Here is an 11,561-nt window from a genome sequence, read left to right as displayed (position 1 = left end):
CTCTATTAATTCCTAACTGTGTATCAAACGGGTATCATAATACTTAGTTCGCTGCACCTTATAACAACAACAACAACAACAACATTCGTCAATTAATAATTTTTCATTATAAGAAATCGAGCGAAGATAATCACACACACGCGCGCGAGCGAGCGCGCACACACACACACACACACACACTTTCATACATACATGATAGCAGCAACTCGTTCTCGAGTATTGCCATTACTTAATATATCTCTGGCTTAAATGACGCAAACATGAGTGCAACTAGCAGCACGTGCTTGACGGTCACTTCTATGAACTTTCTATTGTCTTCCGTTTTCCTGCTTTCCGGCTGACTACAATATGGTTGTCTTCAAGTCTAACGTAAATAAGTTCTTGATGAGCCGTTCCATATAAGTTATCAAATTTAACAAATTTTCATTACTAATGATTATTATATTGTCCAATTTCTACTGTACACTCTTTAACCCTTATCCTTGAGTGGCCTCTTGGCCTTGATAATGTGTTGATACCTATGAAAAAAAGAAAAAGAAAAAGAAAAAGTCCAATGTGAACAAGTTCTAATTGAATCGTCCCCCTAAGTAATCGAAGTTACAAAATTCCCACTGTTTACTATGCTAAAATCACAATGACTATTAACCCTTATCCTCGAGTGGCCTCTGGGCCTTGATAAGTGGTGACACCCATGTAAAAAAAAAAAAAAAAAAAAAAAGTCCTGCACATCCAATGATGACCGGATCCAAGCTGTGGTGTCCCGAACACCTACCAGGCCAAACCCTGGAAGTTCCAGAGCCTTTATTGCCATTTACGCTTCAGCCTTTTTGTTATCAAGATACACACTGATTGCAAAGTGTGTATTCCATTGCACATCAAGTAATGCCTGTACTTGAAGCTTTTTATAGTGAGGAAAGACTTTGCACTGAGACAATCCCACTCTCTGAACAACTGCCACATTGATCCAAAACGAAGAGCAAGTCAACATCATTGGATGCAGCAGTCACCGCAGGTTCTATATCAGGGTTTTCCTTCTCCTAAAGAGGTTGCGTTCACCACGGCTTACGGGAGTCCTCTCCACCCATTATGCCATTTGATCCATGACTGGGACTTAGGTTGCTGGGCATCAGAGCATACTCAACATGCCGGTGTATCATGTATGCCACAGCTGACAGGGTCTAAGCTCCTCATACATACATACATACATGCATACATACATACATGCATACATACATGCATACATACGGGTGTTATGTAATGAATGGCTGGAACCATCATACATAACTGAAAAGAAAAAAACTTTAATAAAAGATTTAAAAGAGTGGGCATCGAATAATCGATTGTCTACCGGTTGAAAAGAGGAAGGGCTTACGTCATAAACAGAGAAATCGGACGACGATTTTTTTGTTTACAAAACAAAGAAACGTGACATTCCTCGTAAGCTCTGGAATTACAGATATTGGCATGAGTGGGTAATTCACGTGTCGCTCCGTTGAAGACAAAATCGAATGATTTTCTGAGGTCAAAACGTGACTTAAGAACGCATGTTCTATTATCTATCAACCGATTGACAGGACGCGTGGATAGAAAAAACAAAGCGACAAAATGCCAATAAAAACGGTGAATCAGCGGAGCAGAGCAGAGCAGAGCAGAGCAGAGAGAGGAAACACGGAACAGCATGGGTTGCTGAAGACCGGATTGTTGAAGCGTCATTTTCCCTCCTCAGAGCACTGTGAGAAAACTTACTATCGCTGTGAACTTCAGAACCACCAAAAGAAAAAAGACGATCTGTTTTAAATTGTAACTATATTGTAAAATATAATTTTATACAAAAACAAACACAATTGTGACTTACGTCTTTTAATGCATATTTTTAAGTTACAGCTGATCGTTCTAAGTGTCAACCGCTTTGTTTTCAGGTTCAACGTTGTTATGACATTTTTGACAATTGACGAGAGGCAAGATAAGGAAAAAGTGCCAGTCTAAGGTGAGATAACTCACTAGTCTTAACTCGTTGTCATCACAACCGCTTAGTAAACAAGTGAACCTACGGACGATCGACGTAACTAAAACTGCTATGTACCGCAGCCAGGGAGTCCTACGCACTATTACGATTTCCCAACCTGGGAGCCACCCCATAATACAACATAGTATTAATTGGTGCCTTGATGACCAGTTCACTCCGCAAGAGTGATAAGTAAGAACTTTTTAACAAAAACAAAACTAAACAAAAAGAACTCTTACACAAAAAGAACTTGGTTACCACATACACAATAACAAAGAAGAAGAAAAAAAAACACAACGTGAATCAATCGACGAAGAGAAACGCGAACGCAGAAGCAAGAAAAAGAAGAAGAAAGAACACTGGACCTGAGGAAAAGCAAAGGTTAGTTGATTTTTTCAATGTTTTTCTAAACCTCGGCTCTTAAAAAAGTTTTGTTAAAAAAAAAAAAAAAAAAAAAGTTAATATATATTTCTTTTCTTTCTTCTTTCTTTCTTGTATAATTTTGAAAATAATTGTAAAAGATGGAACAGCAATTTTTCACAGATTTCGCTCAGATCCTAGGGGCTGAACTACACAATGTAGGGAAGGCCATTTCGAACTCTCTGAGGGGGGAGGCGTTGTTATCAAAAATAAAACCATTAGACACTAGACGATCGCAGGAATACAGAAGATGGCTAAATGATATAGATAAATACACTAGAATAGTTAGCCAAACAGAGGAAGAAAAATGCCAATTAGCGTTAATTACGACGGCTGGCCAAATAGGACAGTTTGTTTCAGGACTACTAGCCAACAATGAGAGTGTGGCATGGGTAGACTTGAAGCGAGCTCTAGATAATTATTTTGGAGTCCAGGCAGATCCTACCAAGTTTGTTAGGGAGTTAGCAAATATTAAGCAGGGTAGAAGCGAAACTGTGCAGGACTACATGCAGAGGTTAGTGCACTTGGCTATAGGTTCGTATGGTAGTCTAGATACGAACAATGAAGTAATAAAAAGCCAAGTGATAGGTTTCTTCATCGAGGGGCTATATGACAGACAAGTCAAAATCGCTGTCATGAGGGAAGAACCATCGGACCTCAAGGTAGCCTATGAAAAGGCCCTAATCGAGGAACGGTGGCAAACCCGCATAAGAGGCAATGACCGAGAAGAAGAACCTATGGAAATAAATTATAGTGGGCGCCAGAGGAATATAGAAGCGATAAGGAAAAAAAGATTCCCAGAGCCAGATAGGGGGCAGAGGAATTATAGAGGATTTAATAGGGGACCCGGCTTCAAGGCAAGAGAAACAGAGCGCCCTTGGCCGGGGATTAAGTGTTACAATTGCGGCAGAAAAGGCCATATAGCCAGGAACTACACCTTCCCTAAGTCGGGAAACGAGCAGACCCCACTCGCAAGACGCCCAGCGAGACGAAGAGGGGTGAACAGTCAAAGATCGTAGGACATATGGGCGCCGCTAATTGCATCCCTATTAAGATAGAGAAAAATAAGTTTAGGGCTTTAGTAGATACTGGCGCCGAAATTTCTGTAATAAAAAGTACTGTATTAGAAAGTCTCAGAGAGAAGCCTGAGATAAAGAAAATAGAGATGAATTTAAGGACTGCAAACGGGTCACCTCTCATAGTGCAAGGAGTGGCGCGTTTACAAATTAAAGTAGGAAGCCAGTACATTCGACATGATTTTGTAGTGACGAAAAACCTTAAAAGGAACGTCATATTGGGCCGAGACTGGCTCAAGCAAAATAGTGTTAGAATGTACTTTGATTTAGGAGCAATCCGATTAGGCAGCGAGTACATAGCGCTGCAAGAGGAGGCTTATATTTCGAGTATAGTTAGATTAAGGCACGATGTCACCCTGAAACCGCAGCATTTACATGCGTGCACAGCTCGTGCCGAAATGAGAAACGGTCAGGGTTTAGATTACGAAGTAGTGCAGATAGATAAGGGCTTCCTAAGTGATCTAAGTGGTGTATCCGTAGCGAACACGGTAGTTAAAATTAAAGGTAGGAAAAGTTTTCCCTTGCTAATTATGAATAACACGAACCAGAGAGTAAAATTAAAGAAAGGTTACAAGATAGGTAGATGTAGAAGAACAGAAGTAGTAATGGCAATATCAAAGCCAAATAAACAAAAGAAGTCGGGAAACAAAAGTAACCTCAACGGCATAAAAGTGCCGGAAGAAATGAGGAAAGTTTTAAATAAAGTCCTGCAACGAAATACTGATTTATTCGTCACAGAGGATAGATATTTAGGCCGGACTGACACAGTAGAGATGAGGATCGATACAGGAAAAAACGATCCCATAAAGAAAAACCCGTATAGAACACCTCTCAAACAACGAGAAGAAGTTAATGTAGCACTAGAGGAAATGCTACAGGCAGGGGTGATAGAAAGGTCAAACAGTCCGTGGAGTTTCCCGATAGTTTTGGTAAAAAAGAAAGACGGAACAAAGAGGTTCTGTGTAGATTTTAGGGCCCTGAATAAGATAACAAAGAAGTATGCCCGAGCGCTACCAGTAATTGATGATATACTGTCCTCGCTTGGGTCAGCAAAATACTTCTCAAAGTTGGACTTGAAATCAGGGTATTGGCAGGTAAAGTTGAACGAAAAAGATAAAGAGAAAACTGCGTTCACCTGTCATAGAGTACTGTTCCAATTTAATGTAATGCCATTCGGACTTGCTAATGCTCCGGGAGTGTTTCAGGAGCTAATGTCCGTAGTGTTACAGGGACAGGAAGAATTCGCCGTGCCTTATTTGGATGATATTTTGATATTCTCCAAAACAAAGGAGGAACATGTTAGGCATATAGAAAACGTGTTAGGTAGTTTATGTAGGCATAATTTAAGGTTAAAGGCGGCGAAGTGTGAGTTTTTCGGCAAGGAAGTGCAATATCTGGGATTCCGAGTAAGTGAGAAAGGTATCCAGCCGGAGGAGGACAAGGTTAAAGCAATTCAGGCAATTGCGACCCCAACCACTGTGAAGCAGGTTAGATCCTTTATAGGCATGACATCCTATTACAGGCGATTTATCAAGGATTTTTCTGTAATCGCCGAACCGTTAATTCGATTAACTAGGAAGCATGCACGTTTCTGTTGGGACGATGCATGTCAGTCTGCTTTTAATCGATTGAAATCGAAGCTTGCAGAGATGGTGATGCTGGCATACCCGGACACTAACAAAGGATACAGGTTATACACGGATGCCTCCGATTATGCGATCGGAGCAACCTTGTCTCAAATGGTCTACGACCCGGAGGAGGGTCGGGAGATAGAGAAACCCATTTATTTTCTATCTCATAAGTTGTCTGATACCCAGACTAGATGGTCAACAATAGAGAAAGAAGCATATGCGATTCACTATGCCTTAAACAAGTTGAATCACTACTTGCATAGTGCTACGTTCACCATCTACACGGATCACAGACCATTGGAGTACTTGCTGAAATCTCCGATACAGAATAGGAAGATACAGACGTGGGCATTAAGTATGGCTGGCTATGATTGCACCATACAGTACCTAAAAGGAAAAGATAACGTCTGTGCGGATCTCTTATCCCGTGCGGTAAATGCGAGTCGGGATGAAGACGATCCTCCAGTAGAAATAGATGATAGGAATTACACGGTGAGTGCGATAAACTCGAATCGTTTTGAACCAAGAGAGTTTGTATCGCATAAGGATGACGAAGACTCACCGGTAGTAAGCGAGCGTCCTACACTATCAGGTTTGGATATGTGTAAAGAACAAGACGCCGATAGTCAGATCGTCGAATTAAAGAAACGGATGAGGAGCGGTAAAACGTCCAAGATGGAAGAAAAAAAGTACATCATAATGGACGATATCGTATATTATTTATCGCAACCCGACGACGATCCTTTAGTTAGATTATATATTCCGTCACATTTGAGGATGAAGGTATTGAAACAATACCATGATGAGAATGGTCATATGGGTGTGGAGAAAACGTTCCACTCCATTAAACAGAAGTATTTCTGGCCTGGTTTGTTCAAGAAGGTAAACGAACACATAGGGAAGTGCGTCCCATGCCAGACCAGAAATTTGAGGAAGCAACAACCTCAAATGCAGGAGACCGACATGCCTTCTTTTCCTTTTGCTAAGATTGCATTGGATATTTCCGGACCCTATCCGAGGACTTTGTCAGGCAATCAATACATAGTCACGTTCATCGACATGTATAGTGGTTGGCCTGAGGCTTTCGCTGTACCTAATAAAAAGGCAGAGACAGTGGTGCATCTCTTAATTGAGGAAATATTTCCCAGATTTGGTGCACCATTGCAGTTACTTACGGATAACGGACCGGAGAACGTCAATGGGATCATGAAAAGGGCTTTAGAAGAGCTTAATGTTGATCACGTGACCACCTCATTTTACCACCCGCAAAGTAACGGGAAAATAGGAAGATTCCATAGGACGATGCATGACGTACTAGCAAAGAAAATAGGGGACAATGACCGTTCATGGGACATGTACTTGAACCAGATGCTGGCTGCTGTAAGGTTTCATGTCAGCGAAACAACAAAGTACTCCCCCTATTATTTGCTCTATAATAGAGACGTTGTCTTGCCGTTAGACAACATACTGAGGCCGCGTAGAATTTACTACGGGGAAGAGGATCATGAGATCGCTCTGCAGGACATGCATCGGACCTTTACATTGGTCAGGAACAATGTAAAGAGAGCTAGGAAGAAAATGATAGATAGGGCCAACGAGAAAACAAAAGCAGTCGATTTTCAAGTTGGCGACTTAGTTTATTATAAAAATAATAGAAAAAAGGGAAAGCTAGATATAAGATGGTCTCCATATTACGTAATAATAGAGAAGACGGGGCCAGTCTCGTATAGAATTAGAAGTCAACTGACGGGGGCAGTAACAAAAGCCCATGGGGAACACCTTCGGAAAGCAGAACTGGAGGAATGGGATATCCCCAACAAGCAAGAGGGCTGTAGAAAAACTACCCTGTCAGCACCGGTAGAGGATAGTAGTTCAAATCAAGAATCCTCTAGTGGGGAGGAAGAAAATTATCCCCAACAGAGCAATCACCATCAACGAGAATCCCCAAGTCAGGAAAACAGGGTCCCGTTGATGGAACGGAAAATAATCACACGTAGCATGACGGCTGAAAGGGCTAAAGAAGTTGATGAAATATGGAAGGAAGATATATATAACTTAGTGCCCAGGTCGTGCAGAGTTGATTATGATAGTAGGGATCAGCCAACCGTAGCTAGGGTTAGCACGGGGGTTGGGAACTCAGGTTATAATCGAACTGCGGGTCGGGAGCGCGGAACAGGATGTTTGGATTGGTTAAGAAAATTACTCTGTTGATGTTAGGCAACATCCTTATCATAGGGAGTTCGGAGTTGCCACCAATATTTAGGATCCTGGCGTTCTGGTCGAAATTTTTGTACTATATGCTGCCCACATTTTAAACAAGTCATTAAAATGTAAGACTCGTATTTAGTTAATTAGTCATATTAATTAAAGAGCCGAGGTAGTGGAGAATATTGGACAAATCGACCACTTCGGTAAAATTGGTAAATTTGCAGCGTATATTTTGCTGTTAAGTGCGGCCGATGCACTTATACCGAAGAAGACCTTATGCTTTTCGTGTTGCTGTTTATTTATTTTTTTTTTTTTTCTAAGTTAAACGAAAAAAAAAATACAGTAAAAGGGATGAAAAAAAAAATTGTGACATTAAAAACATTATTGGAAATGTCGATGGACCGATAGACGATTGAAAAAAAAAAAAAAAATGGTTAATGGAGGGGTGTTATGTAATGAATGGCTGGAACCATCATACATAACTGAAAAGAAAAAAACTTTAATAAAAGATTTAAAAGAGTGGGCATCGAATAATCGATTGTCTACCGGTTGAAAAGAGGAAGGGCTTACGTCATAAACAGAGAAATCGGACGACGATTTTTTTGTTTACAAAACAAAGAAACGTGACATTCCTCGTAAGCTCTGGAATTACAGATATTGGCATGAGTGGGTAATTCACGTGTCGCTCCGTTGAAGACAAAATCGAATGATTTTCTGAGGTCAAAACGTGACTTAAGAACGCATGTTCTATTATCTATCAACCGATTGACAGGACGCGTGGATAGAAAAAACAAAGCGACAAAATGCCAATAAAAACGGTGAATCAGCGGAGCAGAGCAGAGCAGAGCAGAGCAGAGAGAGGAAACACGGAACAGCATGGGTTGCTGAAGACCGGATTGTTGAAGCGTCATTTTCCCTCCTCAGAGCACTGTGAGAAAACTTACTATCGCTGTGAACTTCAGAACCACCAAAAGAAAAAAGACGATCTGTTTTAAATTGTAACTATATTGTAAAATATAATTTTATACAAAAACAAACACAATTGTGACTTACGTCTTTTAATGCATATTTTTAAGTTACAGCTGATCGTTCTAAGTGTCAACCGCTTTGTTTTCAGGTTCAACGTTGTTATGACATTTTTGACAATTGACGAGAGGCAAGATAAGGAAAAAGTGCCAGTCTAAGGTGAGATAACTCACTAGTCTTAACTCGTTGTCATCACAACCGCTTAGTAAACAAGTGAACCTACGGACGATCGACGTAACTAAAACTGCTATGTACCGCAGCCAGGGAGTCCTACGCACTATTACGATTTCCCAACCTGGGAGCCACCCCATAATACAACACGGGGCGTATAATTAGGTTTAATGTAGAAACGTCTCAGAGAAATCTATCTTTATTTTTTTTTTATTTTAATATATTTTCACACGAATGTTTCTCTTATGTAACAAAAAAGATATATATTCTCGATGCATTTACGTAATTGTTAAAAATATTTTCTTCCCGTCACGTTTATTTATTAATTCTGTATACTCACTATTCCATAGCTAGCTATAACATAGACTATCCGTGACCCGTTGGGTCAGTATATTCTTCTTCTTCTTCTTCTTCTTCTTCTTCTTCTTCTTCTTCTTCTTCTTCTTCTTCTTCTTCTATTCATAAAATTGGGACGATTTTTCTATAATAGACAAAAACATTATAGCAATAGAAATACAGACGGCATATATATATATATATATATATATATATATATATATATATATATATATATATATATATATATATATATAGTTTTGAAAATAATAAGCGGAAGTTTCTCAAGAGCTCTTTCGGCTATCATCTCATCAGGAGAAAATCGATAGCTTACAAAATAATATTATGTCGAAAATAAAGAGTTCTAATGGGGAACTTATTAAATGTGCGAAAAGTACGGGGACACTAAAATAAATTTATTAACGCTTAAAAAACGATTAAAATATTGGCACAACGAGGGAAAGGAAAAAAAATAACGGGAGAAAAGATTCAAAGTTCCCCAAAGAGAAACAATGCGTTGGATGTTTCCTTTTGCCGGCACAAAGAAGGTTGACGCACCGCAATAGAGACAGACTCCAAAATCTTTAAATGGTTTCTGGAGTCCGCTGTATGTAGCAGTCACCTCGAACCATTCTATTTTATCTCTACAAACGGAAGTCAGCGATTATTTCAGCACATGCACCCATTTCAAGCATGTTGTTTTTAAGATTGCAAGCGTAATACTAAATTGATTTTAACTCGATTTTTTACGTATAACGAAAACAATAATCATGTTTCATATTATTCTTGTGTGTGTGTGTGATTTCACTAATATTTAACACACACACACACACAGACACACACACGCACGCACATACACACACAGACACACACACACAGACAAACACGCACGCACACACACACACACACACACGCACACACACGCACACACACGCACACACGCGCGTGCACACGCACACACGCACACACGCGCGCGCACACACACACGCACACACACACACACACGCGCGCACACACACACACACACACACACACACACACACACACACACACACACACACACACACACACACACACACACACACACACACACACACACACACACAGTTTTTGTTTACTTATTTCTCAAGTTATTTCCAAGCTAATATTTTATGCACAACGGACTCATTTCTATCTCTTATTTATTTTCACATTAAGATTGGACCCTTGTACGGTTTAGTTAAGACATTAAAAAAAAATGAAAATATGGAAAAAAGGTTATATTGTACGTATCCGTTTTGAACTGAAGATTTAAAAAAAAAAAAATTTCATTTAATTTGATCGAGTAGTTTTTTTTTGTTTTTTTTACAGCGGAAAAACACGTTTTTATGACAGAACGTTTTTTAAAAAAATGTTGTTTGCATGTTAGAAACGTCACGGGAAGATAACTCCATGTAAAGCGCCGACACTCCCTCCCCATCTTTAATAACTAGCTTTTCTTCCTAAAAATCGAACCTTTTGCTTGGTATCATAACAAATTGTTTTTTCGCTGTAAAAAAAAAAGAAACTACTTGATGAAATTAAGTGATTTTTCTTTTCGGAGAACTTCATTCCATACCGGATACTTGCAATTTAAATTTTTTTCGATATTTTCATTTTTTAATGTCTTGATTGAACTGTACAAGTACCGTAAGATTGTATAAACATATATCAAAATTTTAAAACATGAAACATTTATAGAAGTTTAAGAATAATTTGTTTTTTTATTTACAGTAAGATTGTATAACCATATATCAAAATATAACATTGTTTCGACATTTTCCGGAACACTTTCCTCACATTTCACAGGATCAGCATTTTAATTTGACTGTTGGACAATACTTCCGGCTCCTTGACCAGCCCCCCCCCCCCCCGGGGGTGAAATCCTTCCACATTTTCTGCAGGGGTTGACAGGTGACAAGGCTGACTGGGTCTCGGTCTTCTGTATCAGCCGTTTCTGGTTCGATTTGTGCACTTGGGATGACACAAGGGACGGCATGGCACCATGGAGGTGGGGTGTTGATTCGTGTAAAGCTTCCAGACAAACTAACCGGTGAAATTTCTTTTCAAGATTGACGAGCGAAGATAGATAGATAGATAGATAGATAGATAGATAGATAGATAGATAGACAGACAAATCTATATATCTATAAAAGTGAGAATGTGTGTGTTTCTGGATACTGCTCAACAAAGTTTAATCTACAAACTTTAAATTTGGTATATAGGGTATTCAGATACGTGGAAAACTTTTTCATCGATTTTCATCCGAAAAAAAAAGGCTGCTAGTAATATATAGAAGTTCGTCTCATTTCCATATTAACCCCTAATTCGCCGTGACCCCATGCGTAACAAGTGCCAGCGCAACAATCAACATTACAATCCGCTACTAAAGGGAGATTACTTTCATATGAAAACGTTGAAGAAGCAATGAAGGTCAATGTTGTTAATAACTCAATGCAATAATAAAAAAAAGAGCCTTCAATAATTTAAAATGATAAATGTTCAGTTGATTGTTAATAGAGTTTATGTATACGGTTAGCTGATTTAAGCCAAGACTTGAACCATATTTGGTTTTGTCGAAAGGCGAATTAATGAATTTGAAAGAGTTATTTCCCTTGCATTAACTTTTTCAATGATTAATATAGGGGAAATAACTGTGAATAACTCGAG

Source organism: Euprymna scolopes, chromosome 35, assembly GCF_053919585.1.
Source record: "Euprymna scolopes isolate OS-2025 chromosome 35, ASM5391958v1, whole genome shotgun sequence".
Classification (NCBI taxonomy): domain Eukaryota; kingdom Metazoa; phylum Mollusca; class Cephalopoda; order Sepiida; family Sepiolidae; genus Euprymna; species Euprymna scolopes.
The sequence above is the reverse complement of the archived record's forward strand: the minus strand, read 5'-3'. Positions refer to the sequence as shown.